Here is a 26,427-nt window from a genome sequence, read left to right as displayed (position 1 = left end):
AAGATGTGCTGATAGGTTTTTACAAAATTAGTAGATCAGTTTGGGATATAAACATAAAATTCACTTGCGTTTACGTGGGGAACACCTCCAGGATATATAGGTAACCCCTGAAATCCTATTTGAAAGGTCCCGTATTCTGAGATACTAGGTCTTTATGCTCAGTGATATCTGGGGTATTATCCCGGGACTTATGCTGTATGGAAGTACTGACCTAGTCCCCGGATAATACTTTCTGCAAAAGCTTTGAAATATAAGCTCGCCCTCAGCATGCTGATGAAACAATAAAATTGATAGTCGCTGCTGTTGAAAACAAAAGATCCTCTAAAGGGGACACACCTTAAAGTCGAAGCCGTCATCTCTCTGCGTATACGGAAGTATCGACCTGAGCTCTCACGGCCCTCGCAATTACCCCTAAACAGATATCAACTGTGGTATACTCATCAGTAAGACTGAATACTGGGGTCTGGATACGGGAGTATATACTAAGGTGGGACACATGTAAATGTTTAAGTCCTAAAACACTAATTTAGTATCCCGAACAGATTGAAAATTTTGTGAGAATTTAAGAGGATCAATATATCAGCAATCTACGCGAATTGTTTAAAAGCTTAGTATAAAATAAACAGCTTAACGGTGCTCGTGTCTGGTCAGCAGCTGATATGATCCCCTAACACACTCGCAAAAATATTGTGTGTACATAGTTTCAGTTTATCCAGTTAAAATCCAAAAAGATTTTCTTTTCTCATTTTATTTTTCGACAACCGATGTTGGGAATTGGAAGATCAAAGCCTAAGTGCAGAACATGTCAGTGTTTTGATGAGGGATGGGTAAGCTGGAGATTGCTATACAGTGATTGGTATATTGTTTGAAAGTTAAAATGTGTTTGAATGTTTGAAATGTTCAAAAGTTCATTCATTTGAATTGCTTTTAGAAAGAAATGCCAGCAAACGTCATAAATCTGATCATCCAAGGCCATTAACTTGGACTTGGTGAGTCAAACAGTTGACCAAGGTCATTGACTTGGACTTGGTCAGCTGGGTGTGACAGTGTTTAATCAGAAAACTGAAAAAAAATGAAATTTTTGAAAAAGATCATCACATGTTCGCTTATTTGTCAACATTTCATAAGGGTCCGCTTTTATGACATTTGTCATAAAAGCGGATCTACTTCACATATATAAACCGGGGGTCCGCTTTTAAAGTCACTTTACCACTTTCGCTTATTTGACCATCTTCACCGGCGATTTGAAGCGGAACCACAAAACAACCAATTTCAGGCGTCGTGCTGCCCGATTTTCACTAGATTTTGTTAATTTCTTAGTTTATCAATCATGGGCAAGGTAAGTCTTCGCTTAATTTGTTAAATTTCATGCTTATTTTGAGATGTCGGCCATGTCGGTTTGAACGAAACATAGTTATAGGACTTTAACTGTTAAAAATGTACAATAAAACAAGTCTGTGTAGTCATCTGAGTATATAGATGATGATGGTGTATGTTAATTGTTTCGAATTTGATGATTGATAGTTTTAGTCGAGTCCCAGATGTTTCAATCTCAGATCTAGGGTTTTAAAGATGTCAAAAATGAAATCAAAACATACCCCAAGTCTCGGAATCATCAGTTTAACTTGATTACATGTTCAATTTTGAGATTTGATTAGTGTTGAATGGTTGATGATAGGTCCGCTCATTCAATCATATTTAGGTCCGCTTATTTGAACATGAATAGATCAGCTTTTGTGAACATGTACAGGTCCGTTTTTGTGAACATGTGTATGTCAGCTTTTAGTGAACATATACAGGTCCGCTTTTAGTGAACATGTACAGGTCCGCTTTTGTGAACATGTGTATGTCCGCTTTTATGAACAATTTTTAGGTCTCATGTGTGCATATTCTAGGTCCGCTCATGTGTGCATATTCTAGGTCCGCTCATGTGTGCATATTATAGGTCCGCTTGTATGTACATGTTTAGGTCCGCTCATTTGTACACGATATAGATCCGCTTGTGTGTACATAATGTGTTTCGCTTTTATGAACATAATATGATTCGCTTTTATGAACCTGTTGTACAAGTTTGATGTTTGAAATTTTTCTAAGTAATTTTGACTCAATGAATCTGTGATTGAACTGCAGGCTTCTAATGTTATATTTGATCCTACTCACAACAGCTGTTGTGATTTGGATATTGAGAAAAACCCAGAACTGGAGAATTTCAGAAGCATTTTGGAGTTTATGGGTCGTATTCCCATCCAGAAGGCATTGACTGACCAAAGGCCTTTATACAAATCTCTCATCGAGCGTTTCTGGAGCAATGCAAGTTATGACGATCAAAGTAAAGTGATTTCATCAGTTGTTGAAGTTCATGGCAAGTTAGAAAAGATTTTAGTGTAGGATCGTGTATTGACCCGAACGAGTCATTCAGAGGCGTTCTCCTATGTTTCAGGTGTGGAATAACAAGAAACGTAGGTAGAAATAGCTTGCACTTCACTTTAATCTATTGTTTTATTGATTTATCAACGTTTACAGCTCAATCGTCACACCGACAGCACCTCGGTATGGAATTCGACAAAGTTCCAAATGATTTCGCTTATGAGGTTTATATAGGGATCAGGTTTCGCTTCAAGTGACATGTTCACATAAGCGAAACCTCAAGTGAACACATAAGCGAAACCTATATCTTACCATATAAGCGAAACCTCTAGTATATGACCCTATAAGCGAAATATACTCACTAACAACATACACTAGCCTATTTTCTCGTATATTGAGCCCTAATCTATACAATACAACATATGACTCGATCCAAGACGAAATCAACAGATGTAGTGCACCAACAGACTCCCCCTCAGATGTTAATGGAGTTTCATCGAGTCACGATCATGCTGTATCTTCACATCTTCTGTGTTGATCAGTCTCTGGGCTTTTCTTTCTCTTTCTTCACCAACAGACTCCCCCTCTCGATTTGCTGGCATTCCTTTGTTCTTCAGCAACATCTTCAGGATCGTTGTCTGACATTCACTGATTCTCAGTATCAATCAGCCTGGCTCAAACAGAGTTCTTCAGGAATCGAAACCTGGCACTCTATCTTTAGATCCAAGATCAAACCTGACTAAATCTGCACATTCTTAACCTAGCAATAAAATTTCTAGTTTTAACAACTTGAGTGCACCAACTACAACTCTCCCTCAAACATGCATCAACAATCACTCTCTCTCAGATCATTCAGTTATGATGAACCACTTGATAACTTGATAATTTGAAAAACAAATATTTTGACAATTAGACACTCTCCCCCTCACAACAATGTCATCATGTTTAGCACTTGGAACTTTGAAAATCAGCTTTCCAACATCAGTTGTCGAAAATCTTTTTGAATTTTCTGAAACTTTATGCTAAAACACACACAAAATCTTTTTGGATTTTTTCTAAAGGAAAGTAAATGAAAACATGTAAAAAACAGAATGAAGCAGAAATGAATTATATACAGGCAGTATTTTTGTGAGTTCATGTAAGAGGATCATATCAGTTTTAAGACATGTCACTTACACCGTTAAGCTTGATTTCATTTTCAGTTCTAAACAATTCACCTGGATTGTCAGTATATCGGTCCACTGAAATTCTCACACAAAGTTTAATTGATCCGAGATACGATATTAATGTCTTAGATACTGACTTATTCGTGTGTCTCACTACTTGAATATACTCCCGTATCCAGATCCTAATATTCAGTCTTACAGGTGAGTATACCACAGCTGATATCTGTATAGGGGTTAGATGCGAGGGCCGTGAGAGCTCAGGTCGATACTTCCGTATACGCAGAGAGATGACGGCTTTGACTTTAGGTGGGTTCCCTTTAGAGGATCTTTTATTACAACAGCAACGACTATCAATTTTATTGTTTCATCAGCTTGCTGAGGGCGATGCTATGTTTCAAGCATTTTGTAGAAAGCATTATCCGGGGACTAGGTCGGTACTTCCATACAGCATAAGTCCTGGGATAATACCCCAGATATCACTGAGCATAAAGACCTAGTATCTTAGAATAAGGGACCTTTCAAACAAGATTTCAGGTGTTACCTATATATCCAAGTTTGTGTTAACCCACAGAATAAGCAAGTTTGAAATTTAGTTTATATCTCGTCACAATTTACTAAATGTGTAAAAACCTACTGACACATCCTCAGTGAGATTGTTTATCACATTTTTCTTTACATTTCTTTAGCATGTTGTGACAGCCTACTGATGTACTATCATTTCCTCTTTTCACAACGAAACTCATTTTTGAATTTTTGTATCATGTTTTTGGCTTTTTCAAATTTTCAAATGTTTTTGGATTTTCTGAAATTTTCCTACTCCCCCTAAAATGCAAACACATTTCAAAGGAAATTTGAAAACTACTAGACTCTTGACCCACTTGAAAACTAAAAAGTAAAACAAAACTGTACAGAAACTTGACAACCGACATCGAATCACATCAAATCGCCATTCACTCGGCATAAACACTCTGAACTCCCCCTATCAACAAACCATTTTCTCATTTAGATCTCAAAACACTTAAGTTTGTTTTAATCAAAATGATTTTTCTAGAAAATGAGTTTGTTTTTAACCAATTGAAGGTTAAACATGTGTTAAAATTGGGGTTATGGTTCATCATCTTGTTAGTTTTTCTTTCATGTTAGTAAATCAAGTACAACTTAATGTCCCTGATTTACCATTTTGCACTCAAGAACTACTGTACCACATGTAAAAATTACCACTTGTAGGTACAACCAATCAATGCCAATTGTAGGAATATTACATCTACATTTTACCCATCAAAGTGCCGATTCCTGCTTCGCACTTACCAACATGGAAACTCCGGCGTAGTCCTTTCACCTGTAAAATTCAAACACTATTCAAAATCTTTCAAACAAACTTTACAAACACTAGAATGATGCCGATTCCTGATCCACGATATAAACTTGGGATCTCCGGTATAGTCCTTTGACTATTATGGAAAACAGACTTCCATCCAAGTCTTTTCAGACTTGATGGCTTTCAACTCTTGCGCAGTGGGGTTGTATGTTGCCTTTTTAGTTGCGTAAAAGTCTTTAACCCCCTTCGCTTTCCCATTCAACATTTTTCCAAAAATTTTCTTTACACTTCCGTTGAATGTTTTCTCGACATCAAAATCTTTTTTCTCATTGTAAAACTGTTTCGAGATATCAACTTTTCCAATTTTCTTTTTAACTTCTTCAAATTTCAGTGATGGAAATTCATCATCATTCACTGAAATTTTCTCCTCAACCTGTGGCTCTTCTGGTTTTGTGGAACCAGATTCATCGCCGACATTCACATCAACTTTCTTAACAACCCACATTTGGTTGTCTTTTCCTTTCTTTTCATACATATTCTTCTTCGAACAATCACCAACCTCATAAGTTGAATTTTCAAAAACTTTAAGTTTTTCAGTTGGTGGTTCAATATCAACAACTTTTTCTTTTAATTTCTGAAAAACTCCCTGTTTTGTTTTTGCATTCTTTAAACAATTCCATGCAATGTGACCAGCTTCATTGCACTTATAATAGATACGAGTCTCTCTTTGATACAACACTTCAGTTCCATTCTTTCTCTTCTCAGCAAGAAACTCTTGGTTTGGCTGTCTCCAAAATGGTTTCTTCTGTTCCTCATCTGAGCTTCCACCTGACACAAATTCTGTTTTTGTTTTAGAATTTTTATCATTTTTATAGTTTTCTGGTGGAACAAAACCAAGACCTTTCTTTTTGTAGCTACAATTTTGGTTAGGTTTCTTTTGAAAACCGGAACCAGAATTGTAACCCTTTTTCTTGTTTAGACATTGTTGAACTCTTGAAGTGTACTTTTTAGGTTTTTCAAAACTTTTTAAAACTTTCAATTCAGGAATATTAATTTCTATTAGTTTAAAAGTTTTATTAATCAATTCCGTTTTAATACTCATTATTGGGAACTCTTTGTTGTAATATAATTTGTCAGAACCATTCAAAGTATAAACAACTTCGAATGTTTCATCATTCAAATTTTCCTTTGATAACAAAAACTCTTTACTATAAAACCGTTTAACCGACGAATTTTCACTGTTGGCTGACGAATTTAAACCTCCAGACCCAGACTTTGACTCGGACTCCTCATCAGTATCCAACACCTGATCGACCACCTTTTTGATCAACTCAGACTCATGATTAGTATCGGACGAGGTAAACGTGACATCAATGTTATCTGGTAAAACGTCAGTTGTGTCGGTTTTAAGCTTTATATTGACTGCTTTTTCAAGTTGCTCCTCGTTTGGTTTTCTAGGAGAATACCCTTCCCAAATCGGAGGCGGACACTTGTTGTGACACTTCGGGTTTTCCCGGGCAACTTTCTTGATGTAACATTGCGTGTACGTATATTATTAAATGAAAACTATGAATTATCTGTTATTATGTGTTGTATGTATGTATATTACATGTATGTGTGTGTTACAAGTGAGCCGAGACCCCAAGGATCCGACTCGAGACCACTTCCGGTCTCGAGTGAACAGTAACAAGCGGGCCGGTTGGGCCATGCAACCGAGAAGCCCATTCGGGAGCCCTCAACCCACTCGAGACGGGTATAAAACCCTTGAGGGTGACCAACCTTTACCATTTTTGCAAACACTCTCCCTCACTCACTCTCTCCTTCACTAAAACCCTAAAACCCTAAATCATCATCAACCTCCTCTCATCTCCTTCTCTCTCTCGGATTCAACCAAGGATTCTCGGTTCTAGCTCCGGATCCTAACTTGAAGCTTATTCATCATATTCTCACACCTTAAGTCTAGCCGGTTAGTATCTCTTTTGGTTGAATGTTTAAAGATTGTTGTTGTGTATGATGGTTATGTAAAGATGCTTGTTTGATGATATGAGTAACATGTTTTGCTTGATTAACCATGCTCCTTCATGTTTTGTGTGTAAACAGTTTGGTAGAAAGAGGATTAGAACCATTCGGATTAGGTTAAGTGTTATAGTGATCCTTCTATCTTAGCCTTTTTGCTCATAAATGCTTGGTTGTGAAGAATGAACATGTGTGTGTATGAATCAATGTTTGATGGTTATTACCATCCGATTTATAATGTTAAAATAGGGCAAATATGGTGCTTAATGATTGTCTTATCTCATGTTATGAAGTTATGTTAAGAACCAAGGATTAAATGTTAGTTGATTTGCTTGAATATTTGAATATGCATGATGAACTAGATGAAGGTGATATGAATATTCAAAAATGCTTGTTTTGATCCGTTTTGCTTAGTAAGTAGACAAGGAAACATGTTAGTGCAATATGGTTGGATAGTACACATTATCATGAAATCAAAATGCTATTGGCTAGTACATTCGACAGGTTCTAGAAGGATTCTGGTGCACGTAACAGTGGTTGCGAGTCGGAACCTTTGGTTTCGACTCGAGACCAAAGCATGATGAACCGAGACGGGCTTCAGGGACTCGAGACCGACTAAGTCTCGACTCAAAACGACATGATCTCGACTCGAGACTGGGCTCGAGACTCCTGAAATTGCGACTCGCAAACAACACACTCGAGACCAAAACGTGATTCTTCAAGATCTCCCGGTTGCGACTCGAGACCGTGTATTCTCGAGTCGAAACCACCCTTGTCTCGACTGGGCTGCCTTCGTGTTATTGGGCCACGACTTGTTGGGCTATCTGTTGTCTGGGCTGCATGTAGGATCGTTTGGTGACCCGAACGAGTCGTTCAGAGGTGTTTTCGTCAAGTACAGGTGCGGAAAACAAGTAAATGACGTAGGAATAGCTTGTATATCACTTTAATCTTCTTTTCTATTGATTTGACGATGAATACAACCTGTTTTCGATCCGGCAGCACTTCGGTACGAAAATCAGGAACCCGTTACAAATGAGATCGCTCTAAGGGTATATATAGGCTACTGGGATCGCTTATTGGACATGCCCAAAAAGCGATCCAGGCTGACATATAAGCGACCCACAATCTTGACACATAAGCGGCCCAAGATAGTGCCTTATCAGCGGTCCACACATCTAATGACCATATAAGCGATCCTAAGACCTAAAAACTATACAGACTTCCATTTTCTCGTATTTCAAGCCCTATGCTATACAATATGGTAAAAGACTTGATTCTAGACACCTAGACGGAATCAACAGATGTAGTGCACCAACAGACTCCCCCTCAGATGTTGATGGAGTCGCCGACACACCTTGACTGTAAACTAATGTTTTCTCATCTGCAGTCTAGATCAATCTCTGGGCTTTCTCTTCTTTCAATCTACAGACTCCCCTTCTCAATTTACTGGCATTCTTTTGTTCTTCAGTAACATCTTCAGGATCTTTGTCTGACATACAAACACTCTAATTCTCTTGATCAGATCTCTTGATTCCTTAAGTTCATCAGCATCATCAGTTTGTCATGATCTTCAGAATCAGAATCTGATCTTCACAGACTTTTAGAATCAAATATCCTGGCTCTATCAAAAAACTTTAGCTTTAATTTCTGAGATCTAAACCTGGCTACCTGCACAATCTTAACCCAGAAATAAATTTTCTAATTTTATCGCATATCAGATACCTCTGCACCAACATATGACTCCCCTCAAAACAATATATGATGAACCATTTGAAGAAGGTTAGAATTAATGAAAACAGTTAGATTTACACAAACACTCCCCCTCACATTCTGCTCATCATGTTTAGCACACGGAATTTTGAAAATTAGTTTTCCAATATCAGTTGTCGAAAATCCTTTTTGACTTTTTCAAAATTTATGCTAAAACACACTAAAATCTTTTTGGATTTTTCAAAGTGAGAAAATAAAATGCAGAAATAAACTATTTACAAACAATATTTTTGTAAGCTCGTGCAAGAGGATCATATCAGTTTATGAGACAAATCACTAACACCGTTAAGCTAGATTTCATTTTAAGCTTTAAACAATTTACCTAGATTGTCAGTATGTTTGTCCTCTTAAATTCTCAACACAAGTTTCAATCGATTCGAGATACGATATTAATGTTTTAGAAACTTAAACTTAATTGTGTATCACTCCACTTGAATATACTCCTGTATCCAGATCCCAAATATTCAGTCTTACAGGTGAGTATACCACAGCTGATATCTGTAAAAGGGTTAGATGCGAAACCGTGAGAGCTCAGGTCAGAACTTCCGTTCAGCAGAGAGATGACGGCTCGACTTTTGGTGGGTCCCCTTTAGAGGATCTTTTTGCATTTCAACAGCAGCGACTATCAATTTTATTGTTTCATCAGCATGCTGAGGGCGGCGCTTTTTCAAGCATTAGCAGAAAGTATTATCCGGGGACTAGGTCAGTACTTCCATACAGCAGAAGTCCCGGATAATACCCCAGATATCACTGAGTATAAAGACCTAGTATCTCAGAATACGGGACCTTTTAAACAAGATTTCGGGGGTTACCCATATATCCAAGAATAGTTACCCACGAATCAAGCAAGTTTGATTTAAGTTTATATCTCGTTTCAATTTACTAAATGTGCGAAAATCTACTGACACCTCCGCAGTAAGATCGTTTAACACTTTTTAACTTTACATTTCTTTAGCGTGCCGTGATAGTCCACTGATGTACTATCATTTCCTCTTTTTCGCAACAAAACTCATTTTTGAATTTTATCATGTTTTTGGCTTTTTCAAATTTTCAAATGTTTTTGGATTTTTCTGAAATTTCCCTACTCCCCCTAAAATGCAAACACATTTTAAAGAAAAATTTGAAAACTTCTAGACTTTTGACCTACTAGAAACATAAAAAGTAAAACAAACTATACAGAAACTTGACAACTGACACTGAATCACATCAAATCGCCATTCACCAGGCATAAACAATCTGAACTCCCCTATCACAAATCATTTTCTCATTTAGATTTCAAAACACTTAAGTTTGTTTTAATCAAAATGACTTTTCCGGAAAATGAATTTGTGTTGATAACAACCACTTGTAGGTCTATCTATTTTAAAAACCGGGGATATGGTTCATCATCTTGTCTATCTTTTGTCATGAATAGTAAATCAAGTACAATTTAATGTCCCTGATTTACCATTTGCCTTTAAGAACCTTCTATACCACTTGTAAATATACTTCAAAGAATACACTTCAAAAATTAACCACAAATACCACCTGTGGAGTCAAGATTACCACTTGTAGATATCCAACAACTACCACGTGTAGGAATATTACGTCTACATCACCATTATACCAATCAAAATGCCGATTCCTGCTTCGCAATTACCCACCTGGAAGCTCTGGCATAGTCCTTTTACCTGCAAAACATTCAAACATTAATCACAATCATTCAAGCAAATATATCAAAAACTAGAATGATGCCGATTCCTGATCCACGATATAAACTTGGGATCTCCGGCGTAGTCCTTTGACTATTCTGGGAAGCAAACTTCCCTCCAAGTCTTCTCAGACTTGAGGACTTTCAACTCTTCAGCTGTAGGTTTGTATGTCGCCTTTTTAGTTGCGTAAAAATCTTTTACCCCTTTAGCTTTTCCACTCAACATTTTCTCAAATATCTTCTTAACATTCCCGTTGAATGTTTTCTCGACATCAAATTCCGTTTCATCATCATAAAATTGATTTGAAACTTCAATTTTTCCAATTTCCTTCATAACCCCCTCAAACTTCAATGATGGAAGAACATCATCATTTTCTGAACTTTTCTCCATAACTTGTGGCTCTTCTGGCTTTGTGGAACCAGATTCATCGCCGACTTTCACTTCACCTTTCTTCGCAACCCACACTTGGTTGTCATTTCCTTGTCTTTTGTAAAATGTTGTCTTTTTCTTTTTCTTTGAGCATTCTCCAACTTCATTTTTCGAATTCTTAAACATTTTGGATTTCTCAGCTTTTTCTTCAACTTTGTCTTTCATCTTCTGAGAAGCTCCCTGTTTTGCTTTGATATCTTTCGAACAATCCGATGCAATGTGACCAGCTTCATTGCATTTCAAACAGGTTTGAGCATTTCTCGGATGAAATACTCCAGTTCCATTCTTTCTCTTTTCAGCAAGAATCTCTTTGTTAGTTTGTCTCCAAAATGATTTCTGCTGTTCATCTACCGAGCTTCCACCTGTCACAAATTTAGATTTCTTTTTAGAATTTTTCATATTTTTATCATTTCTGGTGGAATAAAGCCTAAACCTTTCTTTTTGTAGCTACAATTTTGGTTGGTTTTCTTAGGAAATCCAGAACCAGAACTGTAACTCTTTTTCTTGTTTAAACGTTGTTGAACTCTGGAAGTATACTTTTTAGGTTTTTCAAAATTTTTTAAAACTTTTAACTCAGGAATATTAACCTCTATTAGTTTAAAAGTTTTGTTGATTAGATCCGTTTTAACAATTAAAATTGGAAACTCTTTGTTGTAATATAATTTGTCAGAACCATTCAAAGTATAAACAACTTCGAATGCTTCATCATTCAAATCAGCTTTTGATAACAAAAACTCTTTACTATAAGACTGTTTAACCGACGAATTTTGACAGTTGACTGACGACTTTGACCCTCCAGACTCAGATTTTGACTCTGTCTCCTCATCAGTATCCAACACCTGATCGACCACCTTTTTGATTAGAACAGACTCATGATCAGTATCGGACGAGGTAAACGTCACATCAATATTTTCTGGTAAAACGTCAGTTGTGTCGGTTTTAAGCTGTATATTGATTGCTTTTGCAAGTTGTTCCTCATTTGGTTTCCTAGGTGAATACCCATCCCAAATTGGAGGCGGACACTTGTTATAGCTAACGGTTGGTTTCTTACCACAATCTTTCTTTTCTTTCGGCTTCTCAACTTGAAAAGCTTCCATACCTGCAACAGTTGGGTAAACACGATCAATAACATAATCAGAGGTAGAATAGCTCAACAATAACCTCCTAATCCTCTCATTTTCAATCTTTTCTTTCTCCAACTCTTGCTTCCATTTGGCACTTTCTTCAATGTAGAAATTTATAGCTTTTTGCTTCGACATTAAAGTTGCATTCATCATCGTCAGCGCCTGTTCTCTTTCTGTGTTTGTCTTTTGAAGGCCAGTTACAGTTTTGTTCAACACGTCGTAAGATTCCTTCACATAATTGAGATTGAACAATAACTGCTCTTTCTTTTTATCGTACTCAGCTATAATGTCATCTTTTGCTGCACATTCTTTGCAAGCTTCTAGACACTTCTCACAGGGCTTGATGACTTCAACAATTTTTTCAACTTCGACTGTTTTCACAACTTCTACCACTCTCTCGACTTCGATCACCTTTTCCACTTCGATCACCTTTTCTTCTTTCACAGTTTCAGTAATCTTCTCAGCAACACTTTCAACATTCTGAAATTCACCTTCAGATTCAGATTGTTTATCTTTTTCAGCTTGTTCCTCCGCTAGTTTCTCCATTTTTTCTGCAAAATAGAAATGAAAGCTATTAAGAGACAATTGAGATTTTGCAATATTTATATGTTTCTCTTCCTTATCATCACTGCTGCTTAGATCAGGTGATCGATCAAAATGTACCGACTTATCAGAATCACCATCTGATACATCAGAATCCGATGGTGTTTTGTCAAATACAGCATCCTGTTCTTGAACAGTTTCATCTGAATTATCTGAAATATCCCCAGAGTGTTCTGAAATTCCATCAGTACTATCTGAACTATCATCAGACGACACAGATTTTTCATCTCCACTTGACACATTCTCTCCAATAGATCTCATCCAAGTAGCAAACAAATTTGGCTCTCGGACGATCTTTGCAATGAAAGCTTTAAAACCTCCCTTTTCATCTACGAACATATCCCAACTGAAACCTTCTGGTAGTTTCTCATCATCTTGATCGATAATGCGTTCTGCAGTGGCTTCAGATGATATGTAATCACTCTAGCTGAAATCTACAACACATGCTCTTTTGGAATCTTCAATTTTTCTTCCATGAGCTGTCTGAGGTTCCTGGGATTGACCAACTTGCTGATAGATAGCTTTGCGGTAATAGTCATCTTTCCCGAATGGATTCTGTGCTCCGCTAGCTTCTCTTCCTTTGCACTCCCGTTTGAAATGGCCCTTCTCCCTGCAACGAAAACAAGTAACTTTAGATTTATCAAAACCTAAAGTAGAAACATGTGCATCAAGAAAGTCATTTCTCCCGGTAATGGTTTTGAACTTCTCAGCTCGTCGAAGAACACTGGCAAGACACCATTTGATATCCATGAGTTCCATCTCTTCGGCGTCTATTTGATCGTAATCCTCTTTGGTGAGCATAGGATTTCCGATCCTACCAGCAACTAGACCTTCATAAGATAACAGAACTGAACCCAGAAGTGTCATGTGGTCTTTAGCAGTGTCTTCAGAAAAGCTTTGACCTTCTGGAAGATTGAGAGCTATGTTACACTGAATTATATATCCATTTCCGGTTTTTGTACTCTGAGATTGAAAGCTTGTGTTAGTCTCTTTCGGATTCACACTCGGAAACGATGAAAATCCACTGCTACTCTTGTTCGAACCCTGATCAGCTTTCTCAGATGAATCACCAGCACTGAAAGCGGTTTGAATTTTCGGACTTCTTTCAACTTCAGAAACTGGAATACTACCTTTATAGTACATTTTAACATCTTGTTGACCACTAGGATTATTCATCCTCGCGATCTTTTGCTGTTCAAGATCCTGACTCTCAATTTTCTCAATAAACTGACCAATTGTAAGTTTCTCATAAACACCCGTGTTTTTCAGTATCATCAAATACGTTCCCCACTCTTTCTGAGGTAACGCGTCAGCCAACTTATCAACCTATTCCTCCCGACCTTTTTCAACTCCCAACATCGATAACGAATGCACTAAATGGCAGTATCTCTCAATTAGCTTTTTAGTATCCTCTCCCGGCAAACTGCTAAACAAATCAAATTCTTTTTTAAGCATGCCTTCTTGCTTTTGATCATACTTTCACTACCCTCGAATTTCACTTTAAGAGCATCCCAAATTGACTTCGCAGTTTTGTCGTGTTGTAGCAGAATGAATATATCTTCTTTAATCGCCTGCTGTAACAAACTGATCATCATTTTCTCTGCTCTGTACATTGCACGTTCTTGTTTTGAGAATTCAGATATCTGTTTAGTGACTTGCAATTCTGTTCGAGGCAATGTGTACTTTTCCAATATGCATTCCCACGATCTGAGATGATTTGCCTGAACCCAGTTTTCAAAACGATCTTTCCACCCGTAGTATTCTTCAATACTCATCAGTTTCGGGGGTTTCTGGGTGGTTCCCGTCTCATTCTCAAGATTCATGGCTTGAGCAATCGCGGCTGGAGTAGTCGATGTAGCAAAGGCGTTGTAAAATTCAGAATTCATGATGACTTAACACGTTTTTCAAAGCAACTGACAGAAAAGCGGTCCAAGTAAATCCTTAAAAGCGATCCAAGATTGATCCGAAACAGCGATCCAGAAAAATATCTTTTGAGCGGTCTAACAGCTTTCCTTCGAGCGGTTCAAGAAATAATCAAATGGTCCAAATTGGCGATCCAGGTAATTGTTCGTACGAGCGGTTCAGAAAATGTATGAATAAGCGGTTCACAATTTCTTTTGGAGCGGTCCAAGTCACTTGATTGAATAAGCGGTTCTAAACACGTACGAATGAGCGGTTCAAGCTTGGTCCAAAAAGCGATCCATGAATGTTCAGAAAAGCGATCCAACTTCGGACAACAATTTGACCCACAATTTCTTCGAATTTCAACCCCAAACTTTCAAGGGTTTGTCTTTATACCATCGCGCACAATTCCTGAGATTTTGAGCAAGTTTCGACCGTGAAAAGTATCTGAAACTGAAAAAGAATGAGTAGAAGTCAGAATTTTCAACAATTTCCAGCTATTTCCTGTAGAACTCCTCCTCCTGAAGCTCTGATACCACTTGTAGGATCGTTTGGTGACCCGAACGAGTCGTTCAGAGGTGTTTTCGTCAAGTACAGGTGCGGAAAACAAGTAAATGACGTAGGAATAGCTTGTATATCACTTTAATCTTCTTTTCTATTGATTTGACGATGAATACAACCTGTTTTCGATCCGGCAGCACTTCGGTACGAAAATCAGGAACCCGTTACAAATGAGATCGCTCTAAGGGTATATATAGGCTACTGGGATCGCTTATTGGACATGCCCAAAAAGCGATCCAGGCTGACATATAAGCGACCCACAATCTTGACACATAAGCGGCCCAAGATAGTGCCTTATCAGCGGTCCACACATCTAATGACCATATAAGCGATCCTAAGACCTAAAAACTATACAGACTTCCATTTTCTCGTATTTCAAGCCCTATGCTATACAATATGGTAAAAGACTTGATTCTAGACACCTAGACGGAATCAACAGATGTAGTGCACCAACACTGCATGTGTTTCTGTTACTGTTTGTTTGTGAAAATGTTAGGGCAGGCCCAATAACCCAACTGTTTGAATGTATGCATGCTAAGTGTGTCTATACGTGTTTGCTATACGTGTTTACTTGTACCCCAACTTGACCTATATTTGGTAACCGTGCTAGGACGTGGTGACCAACGTGATTGATCGGGTATTTAATCTACCGAGCAACCCAAGGTGAGTTCACAACCTAAAGCATGCGTTCCCGGTGGTTTGGGAAACGGAACTAAAAACAACACTATCTCCTATGAGGGATACAACTTACTTTTCTTCCCTTGTTATTGGGAACCTTTAGTTAATTACTGTTTATACGGATTGCAACAAACGGCACTAAACGAAACTCTATCACTCAAGTCCCTACTACATAATACCGATTAGTCGCCGAGGCCAGGCGAACGGGTTATTAGTTGATAGCGCTATTTAGGTCTTACCAACCTCACACCGTGCCATGGTATAGGATCGGTCGTGAACTAATGTACTCAGGCATCCGTCAATGATGATAGAACATTGACATCGGGGCATCCTGCGGAAACGCAAACGGTTACCTAGTGTTCGGTATTGGAAAAACAGTTTAGTCGCTAACTTTTGGGGTAGCTCCCCATGGCATGTATAAACGAGTAAATTAACTGGCGAAACAAGTTTTTGGTACTTAAAAACTGGACAACTAGTGAACTCGCTCAACATTATTGTTGACACCTTACTGCATGCTTTGCAGGTAACCAGTGACTGAGGAGCTTGCTGCTTGGGGATGTGTAGTGTTCGTCTACCCCTGCGTTGGGTATTAAATAAACATGAACTATGAACCTTGTTTTAAACTGTTTTACTTGTGCTTCCGCTACTTACTACTATTTGAACTTAAAACTTTAAGCTCTGAACATAATATTTGCTAATCGTATGGTTAGTAAGTATTACTATGGTTATTAATTCAATTATTCAGTATAATTGGTGGCTGGATCCTGGTCAGTCACGCCCTCAAGCGGATGGTACTCTGCAGGTGGAATTTGGGGGTGTGACACTTGTTATAGCTAACAGTCGGTTTCTTACCAGAAGCTTTCTTTTCCTTCGGCTTCTCGTCTTGAAAAGCTTCCATTCCTGCAACAGTTGGGTAAATACGATCAATGAGATAATCAGAACTAGAATAACTTTGCAGTAAACGTCTAATCCTCTCATTTTCGATATTCTCGGTCTCCAACTCTTGCTTCCACTTGGCACTCTCTTCGATGTTGAAGTTGATGGCTTTCTGCATTGACATCATGACTGCATTCATCATCGTCAGTGCTTGTTCTCTCTCTGAGTTTGTCTTTTGGAGACCAGTTACTATTTTGTTCAAAACATCATAAGATTCTTTCACATAATTGAGATTGAACAGTAACTGCTCCTTTGTTGGTGCATGAAATGTCTGCTGACTACGTCTTATCAAGTCTTGTGTCTAGATAGGCTAAACGGTTGTATAAACGTGATTAAAATAGGGTTGTTTAGGTTAGATTTAACCCTGGCCGTTTGAACAAGCCTGGCCGTTTGAGGCTGTCTGGCCGTTTGAGACCTGGCCGTTTGAACAAGATTCAAACGGACAGCCCATGCCTATATATATTGTTCATTCTCAAACGGACAGGTAGAATAGTTGATGTGTTTGTGAGTCGAGGTGCTGTCCAATTGTATTCAGAATTGTTGTAAAGACTTGCAAACAGTAATAGAAGGAAAAATTGAAAGGAATTGTTGTGTTTGACTTCATTTACGTTGATTCCGCCTTCGTATGTGAAGATGAACTTCTTCTACTGACGTTTTAGGACATCAGAACGGTCCAACAAGTGGTATCAGAGCACAGGACGAGGAGTTCATACCGAATGCAACTTGAAATCGCCGGATTATCTCATTTCTACCTTTCTTTTCTGATTTGAACTAATTGTCACGGTTAAAATGGCTTGAAACGTTCACACATCAAACGAAACACACTAATAATCAATCCTTGAAAGTTTGGAACTAAAATTCGACTTAAAACTAATCGAAATCACCGTGTCCGTTTGAAACTATTCGGTGAAAAATGACGTCATCCGTTTGAAAAGGCATCCGTTTGAACGCATCGTTTGAAATAGAATCCTATCGTCTGAAACGTGACCGTTTGAGTCAGTTCCGTTTGAAAGAGATCGTTTGAAAGTCTATCGTTTGAAACTAGTGATTTTTCAAACGGACAAGTCCTGCTCGTTTGAATTACCTGCTCGTTTGAAAGCACACCGTTTGAATACATTCCGTTTGAAGCTATTGTTATTTCAAACGGACAAGTCTGTTCCGTTTGAATCTGATATTTTTCAAAACCAAAATTTTTCTAAGTGTTGTCTGATTTTTCAGGTACATTCACGATGGATGATATTTTCTTGAATCCGTTCAGCGACATGTACGCATTCACAGGAAGTTCAGGAAACAATGATACGTCGTCGAGCGATACGAACGAGAATCAACCGAAAGAAAGAAAGAAAGAAGCTTGGGAGTCGGAAAGCGCATTTGGAACATTTAACAAACCTCCTAAGCTGATGGCTATAGAAGATTACAGCAGGTGGGCAACAAAGTTCGAAGACTGGTTGATGGCATTCGCTTTTCCCAGCTGGAAGAGCATGAAGAATGGATATGCCGAGGGAAAGAAGAATGGTGAAGCATTGAGATCGGCTGAAGAGATTGAGAGTTTTGTGGCCGAGCAAAAGTGTGTTGCCTTGTTGTTTCAATCGGTTCGGGAGGATATTATTTCTTTGATGAAGAAATTGTTGATAAATTGTTCGATTCATTACCAGACGAAGTGGATTGGAGATATTACGCACTGATGTTGAAGAACACTATTGCTCCGGAAAATCTGACACCAGATGTGGTGATTGAAAGACTTGAAAGCCATGAGCTAGAGCTGAAGAAAACATTTAAAGTCAATAACTCATCTTATCAGCAAAATCTGGATTTGTACTATCCGAAAAGCTTGATGCCGAAAGCTACTTCTCCGAAAACTGCATTTTCTGCTGAGAATGTTTCTCCAGCAAGTAAAGAAAGCCAAAGCAGTCCAAGCAGCGAAAGCCACAGTGGTTATCACAGTGGATCTACGTCTTCTGCAAATCGTTCTGATGCGAAATTTTCTTGCAATATTGCGATAGATTTAAAGAACGCACAGAATTTTGATGAAGAGTCGGCTAAGCAACAAATGGTTTTTCTGGCGTCTGTGTTGGAATCCTACGAAGGGTTGGTAGCTGGTAAGATTGGGAACACAAATCTGACGAAGGAAGATTACGACCAGATAGACCCCGAAGAAATGGAGCTGATCGATATTCGTTGGGCGATGGCAAGTGCTGTTCGACGTGCTCAGCGTTTCATGGAAATTACTGGGAGAAAAACGATCGGTGGACCATCTACAAAGTTAGGGTTCGACAAATCAAAGGTGACGTGCTTTAAGTGTAAGCAGAAGGGTCACTTCAAGCGGGAATGTAGAAACGCGTACGCTGATGAGTCAGAGAATCCGTTTAGAGATGATTTCTACAAAAAGGCAATCTACCATCAAAATAAATCTGAGCCGCCCAGATTGAAGCAGTCTGAAGATAACAGAGACAAATCAAGGGCTCTGGCTGTGATTTATGACGATGAGGGGTACGATTAGAGTAAAGAAGTTCTACCAGAGGAAGATGCGGTGGGTTACGCATTCATGGCGAGTAATGATGAACCTATTCCGTGGAAAGATGATCGTACAGAAGAACAGAAGTATAAATACCGGAAGATGATTGCTGAAACCAAGATTATCAGACTTTCTGGTATCTATTTGGAAGCGAGAAGAGCAAATAGATGGGATCCAGATAGAGAATGCTACCTTGATAGGTATGGCAACATCGCGATTGATGATAAAACGCTAGATATCGAAGCCATCATCAAGGAGTACAAAGAAGAAGATGAATACTGGCAGCACAAGTGGTGGGGAACGCCAACTGAGAAGATGATTGAAGAAGAAAAAGAAAAGGAGAGAAAGGAGAAAGAAGAGAAAGAGAAGAAAGAAAAAGAAGATTTTGAGAAAGCAAAGCAAATTGATACTGGCTTGATTGATACTACGCAGGAGTTGACGGCAGATAACCTGGAAAAGATGGCTGACAAAGTGCTGGCTGCGAAAGCACTTGAGGTAGACCCTAATTCTGTTACTGAGTCAAAGGGGCTGGTCAGTCAAAGTGTGTCAACAAATGCGTCAGGTAACAAGATTGATGGAAATGCTGACTGCAAAAATTGCACCAAACAATGCAATTTTTGTAGCACTGTCACGTATCTTAACAATGAGAAAATCAAGAATCTGACAACAAAAGTTAAAAGTGTTGAGGATCAGATTCTCGGTCGTGACAAAACTGTAAAAGCTTCAACCGAACGGATCAAAGAATTAACGGCTCAAATTGAACTTGATAAAACTGAACGTGAGAAAATAAAGTGTGAAAATGAAAAGTTAATTCTAGAACACCGTCAGATTTCAGAAAAGTTTGAAAAACTTAAGACTATTGTGAAAGATAGTGATGATCGTAATGGAAAAACGTTTAAAGAAAATGAACATCTAAGAGCTGTGGTAAGAATAAAAGAAGAATCAATTAACAATCAACTAGATGAAATTGCTAAACTGAAACTTAAAGTTCAAGAAGCTGAAATTGAAAATGAAAGAATTCAGTTGAAGTTAAACAGCTATAGCTCAGCAAGCTTTGTTTTGCAGCATATTGTTCCCAAACCTATAGGGAAAAACAAAGCTGGTGAGGATGTGTTTTCTGATGGAACGGGTGTAGGGTTTCACAAAGTTCCACCGCCAATTTTAGACAACTACACGAAAAAGCAGTCTAGTTTGGTGGAAATTGAGGAAGAAAGTGATGTTAAACTTCCTGAGAACATTGATGTCACGTTCACGTCTTCCAATGACGAGGGTGTCCAAAATGATGTGGTGAAAAGTGTGGTTGACAAAGTACTTAAACCGGATTGTGACACTTCTGAGGAGGATGGGTGTTTCTTGGATAAATACATTCCGAAACAAAAGTCCAAGAACAACTTAGATGAAGAATCAAACCTTGTCATGTACAAGATGATGGGTTCGGATAAGTTGTTTTCGGATTCTGAGTTTCCGATAGAGAATGTAAACTTGAACAAATTGACCAATGTTTTCAAACTTGTTGAAGTCGAATTGTCAGCAGTGAATAATCTGAGTCGAAAGAAAAATAGGGTTTATAACAAGAAATCTGTTAATCCACCACGTTTTCACAATAACAACATAAATAACTGGTCGGGTGGTTATCAGGGGGGTAAACCGTATCAGAATAAGAATGTTCCAAACAAGAGGTTTGTCGAGAAGAAAAAGTTTGTGAACAGTTCGAGTTCACTTGCTGATGAAGAAAAAGAAATTTTTTCAAAATCTAACAAAGAATTTTTTGAAAAGAGAGCTTCACAGGCTCAGTCTGAAGGCACGAGTCGGGTAGCTGATACTCGTACTTGTTTTAGATGTGAAAAGGTTGGTCATATTGCACGAAAGTGTAACTATGTGAAGCCTAAGACTGAAGCTGTGAAAGTTCAACAAAAGAAGGTTGATGTGAAGGGTAAAATACCGATGTTTGTTGAGAAGAAGAATGTTAAAATTGATAACATCAAAGTGAACAATGAACCCGTAAAGAAGTTGGTAACTAAAAATGACACAATTTACAAACGGGTTGCATTAACTCAACAGGTGTGGAAACCAAAAATTGGATCAAAAGTTGAGAAGAAATATTCAACTTCTGAGGTGAAAAAGGCTGAAGAATCAATTACGGTTGATTATGATGCAAATTTTCCACCTCTCAAGGCTGAAAATTTCAAAATTCAAATAGCGAGAGTCAAGGTTACACCTAAGGCTGATGAAGCCTGGGTGGACACCATGTTTGACTAAACAGTTTGAATTGCCGGAGCTTCCTGGATTGCGAAGCATGAATCGGCATTTTTCTTGAAGTTGTTTAAGTAATGTTTTGTTATGTGCAGGATCTTCCAAAACTTGTATCCAGGTGGATAATGGATAGTGGAGCATCAAGGCATATGACAGGGAAGACCGCGCTGCTGTATGATGTGAATAACATTAATGGTGGTTATGTGGGTTTTGCGGGTAATCAAGGAGGAAGGATCATAGGTGAAGGAACGTTATCGAATGGCATCATAACATTTGAGAGAGTTAACTACATCGCTGAGTTGGAGAACAACCTGCTAAGTATCTCCCAGATCTGTGACAGGATGTATACTACTCATTTCACCGACAAAGAATGTTTGATCTTGAAACCGGGATTTGTGATACCTGAAGAGTGGATCATCATGAGGGCACCAAGAGTCAACGATCTGTACGTGTTGGACATGAGCGTTGCTACTACAACCACGGGTCAGGCTCACTGTTTTGTGTCCAGAGCAACGGAGAAAGAATCACGGTTATGGCATCGAAAGATGGGGCATATTCACTTAAGGAAAATGAATCACTTGGTGCATAACGATTTGGTGACAGGAGTGCATGTCAAAGGTTTTCATTTGGAAGGGGAGTGCATAAGTTGTGTCAAAGGTAAACAGAAGAAAAAGTCTCACCCTACAAAGCAAGTTAATTCAGTTTCAAGACCGTTGGAACGACTTCACATGGATTTGTTTGGTCCAGTGAATGTCAAGAGTGTAACAGGAGATTCCTACTGTTTGGTCGTGACTGATGATTATTCCAGATTTTCTTGGGTTATGTTTTTGAAATCCAAAGACGAAACGTTTGACAGCCTGATGGCGTTGTTTAAAAGAATTGAGAATCTGTATCAGAGGCCAATTTGTAGAATTCGCAGTGATAATGGTACTGAGTTCAAAAACAGTATGATGGAAGAATTTTGTGACGAACGAGGTATACTGCATGAGTTTAGTGCTCCGTACACTCCGCAGCAGAATGGAGTTGCAGAACGCAAAAACCGGACGCTAATCGAGACAGCCAGAACGATGCTTGCAGACTCTAAGTTACCAATTAATTTCTGGGCTGAAGCTGTTTCTGCTGCATGCTATACTCTCAACAGAGTTCTTACTGTAAAGAAGTTCAACAAGACGTGTTTTGAGCTACTCAATAAACGCAAACCGAATTTGAAGTATCTAGAACCGTTTGGGTCACCCTGTACGGTGATAGAGCCTAAAGGAAAGTTTGGTCCGAAGAGAGTTGAGGGAATATTTGTGGGTTATTCCAGTCCTTTGCGACGTGTTTTCATTCCAAGCGACAAGCAGATTATTGAGGCAGCGAATGTTGAATGTCAGGGGTACACTATGCCGCCACAGAATCCTGGTGATTCATGGCGATATCATTATGACAAACTTTGGGATTCGTTTGACATGAGGGAAGAATCTGAGGAAGAAGAAGATTTCTTTGATGAGCTGGATATTTTGCGAGAGTATGAGTCGCAGCTCAGGTTTCCAGCGGAGTATTCTAGAAGACCTCGGGAAACTTCAAATGACGATGAAGCAGGTCCTAGTAATGCTGGTGAACATGATGATGAAGTTGCTCCTGGTAATCAGTCGGAGGTGAATGATGATCAAGAAGCTGATAACATGCCAGTTTTTGACCATGGTGATTCAGATCTTGAGGGGGAGCAGATCCAGTTGTCAAGTCAAACAAACCAAGTTGGTGAACAAGATGCAGAGCAGAATGTTACTAATCTGGAGGGAAATGTAGATGTTCCAAGCGAAGTGATGCCGCGAACTCTTTCCTATCATCCAGAGGAGTTGATCATAGGAGAATTGCAATCGGGCGTTCGCACGAGACGTCAAATTGACCAAGGCTTAACATGTTTTTATTCTACAGTAGCACCTTTACTAACTGAATTTTCATTAAGTTGTTTTATCTCGCAGGTCGAACCGAGAACTTACAAAGAGGCGCTTACTGAAGATTCTTGGGTCATAGCGATGCAAGAAGAGTTAAGTCAGTTTGAAAAGTTGGGGGTGTGGAAGTTAGTGGATTTGCCGGATGGTCAAAGGAAAATCAATACAAAATGGGTTTTCAAATGTAAAAGGGATGACAGAGGAGTGGTTGTAAGGAACAAAGCTCGACTCGTTGTTCAGGGCTTTAGTCAACAGGAGGGGATTGATTTTACTGAAGTCTATGCTCCTGTAGCTCGACTAGAGGCTATCAGAATTTTCCTAGCATTTGCGTCTTGGAAGAATTTCAAAGTATATCAGTTGGATGTAAAATCAGCGTTTCTTTATGGGAAGGTCAAAGAGGAGGTTTATGTTGGTCAGCCGCCGGGCTTTACTGACCCAATCCACAAGAACAAAGTTTATCTGCTGGACAAAGCGTTGTATGGTCTACATCAGGCGCCGAGAGCCTGGTACGAGACTTTGTCTCAACACCTACTCGCTAACCAGTTCATACGTGGAAAAGTGGATGCCACTCTCTTCACTAAAGTCGTTGATGGTCATCTTCTGATAGTACAAATTTATGTGGACGATATAATTTTTGGGTCAACAAATGAGAAATTTTGCAAAGATTTCGAATAGGTGATGAAGCAGAAATTCGAAATGTCATCAATGGGGGAGATGAAATTCTTTCTGGGTCTACAAGTTGAACAACTTCTTGAAGGAATTTTCATTCATCAAACGAAGTACGTGCATGATATTCTAGAGAAATTTGGAATGTCAAGTTCTACTCCAGCTGCTACCCCACTTGCGACTAATCATGGGATTCACCCAGATCTCACCGGAGACAGGGCTGATGAAACGTTCTACCGTTCCATGATCGGTTCTTTGATGTATCTGACTGCTTCACGTCCTGATATTATGTACCCAACGTGTCTCGCAGCAAGATTTCAGTCTAACCCGAGAGCATCGCACATGATTATTGTCAAGAGGATATTACGTTATCTGAAAGGTACTCCGTCATTGGGGTTATGGTATCCTAGGAAAGGCGATTTTACGCTCGAAGGGTATTCCGATTCGGATTTCGGATGCTGCAAAGTCAACGCGAAATCAACAACTGCAGGATGCCAGTTCTTTGGTCCGCGATTGGTTACCTGGCAGTGTAAGAAACAAACATCTGTGGCGCTATCTACATGTGAAGCGGAGTATGTTTCTGCTAGCAGTTGCTGCTCTCAGATCCTGTGGATACAGCAACAGATGCGCGACTACGGTTTGCAGTTTCTTAACACACCTCTGTTTGTTGATAATGAGGCCGCAATTAACATTACTAAAAATCCAGTACATCACGCTAAAACTAAACATATAGAGATTCGTCATCACTTTATTCGCGATTGTTTCTAGAAAAAGTTGATACGAATTGAGAAAATCCATACTGATGAACAAAAAGCTGATTTGCATACTAAAGCTTTTGATAAAAATCGGTTTCAGTATTTGTTAAAACTTAATGGTATGAAATTGCTTTTGGTGTCGGATGGAATTGTGAGCGTTGATGAGAGTACTGTTGCGGATGAAGACGAGAGACAATCTGCGATGGTTTGTCGATTTTTTATGTGTTTTGGTATTTAGGGGGAGATAGTTACATAGTTATACTTTCAGAAAATTCAAAAACAGTAAAAAATGCAAAAATACAAAAACATGATAAAATCTAAAAAGAGCTTGTGTATATAGGGAAAATGATAGTACATCGGCTAGACAATTACAGTATGCTAAAGATTTGGAAAGTCAAAATGAGTTAAACAGTCTCACTAATGATGTGTCGATAGGTTTTCGTACATTTAGTAAATTTATTCGGGATATAAACCTAAAATTTCAAACTGGTAAAATTCGCGAGGAACACTACTTGGATATATAGGTAACCCCTGAAATCTCGTTTGAAAGGTCTCGTATTCTGATATACTAGGTGTTTATACTCTATGATGTCTGGGGTATTATTCCGGGACTTCTGCTGAACGGTAGTTCTGACCTAGTCCTTGGCTAATACTTTATCCTAAAATGCTTGAAACATAGTGTTTTGGTCAAAAATCACTTAAAGATAATGCAACCAAACTTTATGTAAACGGGGAATGATGCTTGGTATGATGAACAAAGTGAAGGATCACTCAAATGTAAAATGCACAAGTGACACAAGGATTTATACGAGGAAAAAGCCCTTGATCAATGAATGATCTCCGGCATAAAAAACCTCGGGTGATGGAAACCATCGATCACCAAACTTTAATATAACAAATAGTGGTTACAACTTCGGATGGTAACGAGCTAGGTACAAGGATCACTATAGTATCGTATGCTAAAGCGTGTGAGAAGTGTGTTGTCCCTTCCGAATGTTCAAGAGTGCCATTTATACAAGTGTGTGTGGTTCTATTTTAGGCAAATCACCTAACTACTAGCTCGTTACCCCTTTAGAAATAGAAGTAAATTTAGCCTAAATAATCGCCCTTGAATTGTGCTGAGTTTCCATATTTGCCATAACGTCCATCTTTGATTATGCATGTGCGAGATTATCATGACAGATTCCTTGTTTACGTTGCTAAGACCGGATCCAACTCGTAATTCCTGTAAGATAATATTAAGTCCAAAGAGAACAGTCGTTAGTATGAGGATCCTTGGAATGATCCGTGATCCTGATCCTGGAGCTCGTCTGAGGATCACTATCTGCCAAAGAAACAAGGATCACCTGTTAGGATCACATGTTAGGATCATATGTAAGGATCATAGGTCATAAAAATCCAGCCCTAACAATTGCCCCCAAAATATAAGGAGTATTTATGTAATATAAACGAGTTATATTTTGCTGAATCTTATCTCTAACTAACTCAACGGATATATAGCCGTTAAGGTGGAACTATCCGTTATGGTCTGACGTCATGGAGGTGACAGCCCTGCACAATCATGATTATAAATAGAAATAGGGATAGGATCGAATGCATTTAAATTCAAAGCAACTCCCTTTATAACCGTATTCAGAAGATCAACCAGGTATTCTCCTTTTCATCTTCTTCTCTCTTGCTCTGTTTTTCTTCTTCTTCTATTCTTCTGTAAAAGATGTTGCTCCGGAACTCCCCCTGCAAGGA

Source organism: Helianthus annuus, chromosome 17, assembly GCF_002127325.2.
Source record: "Helianthus annuus cultivar XRQ/B chromosome 17, HanXRQr2.0-SUNRISE, whole genome shotgun sequence".
NCBI classification, from domain to species: Eukaryota; Viridiplantae; Streptophyta; class Magnoliopsida; order Asterales; family Asteraceae; genus Helianthus; species Helianthus annuus.
Note: the sequence above shows the minus strand (reverse complement) of the source record.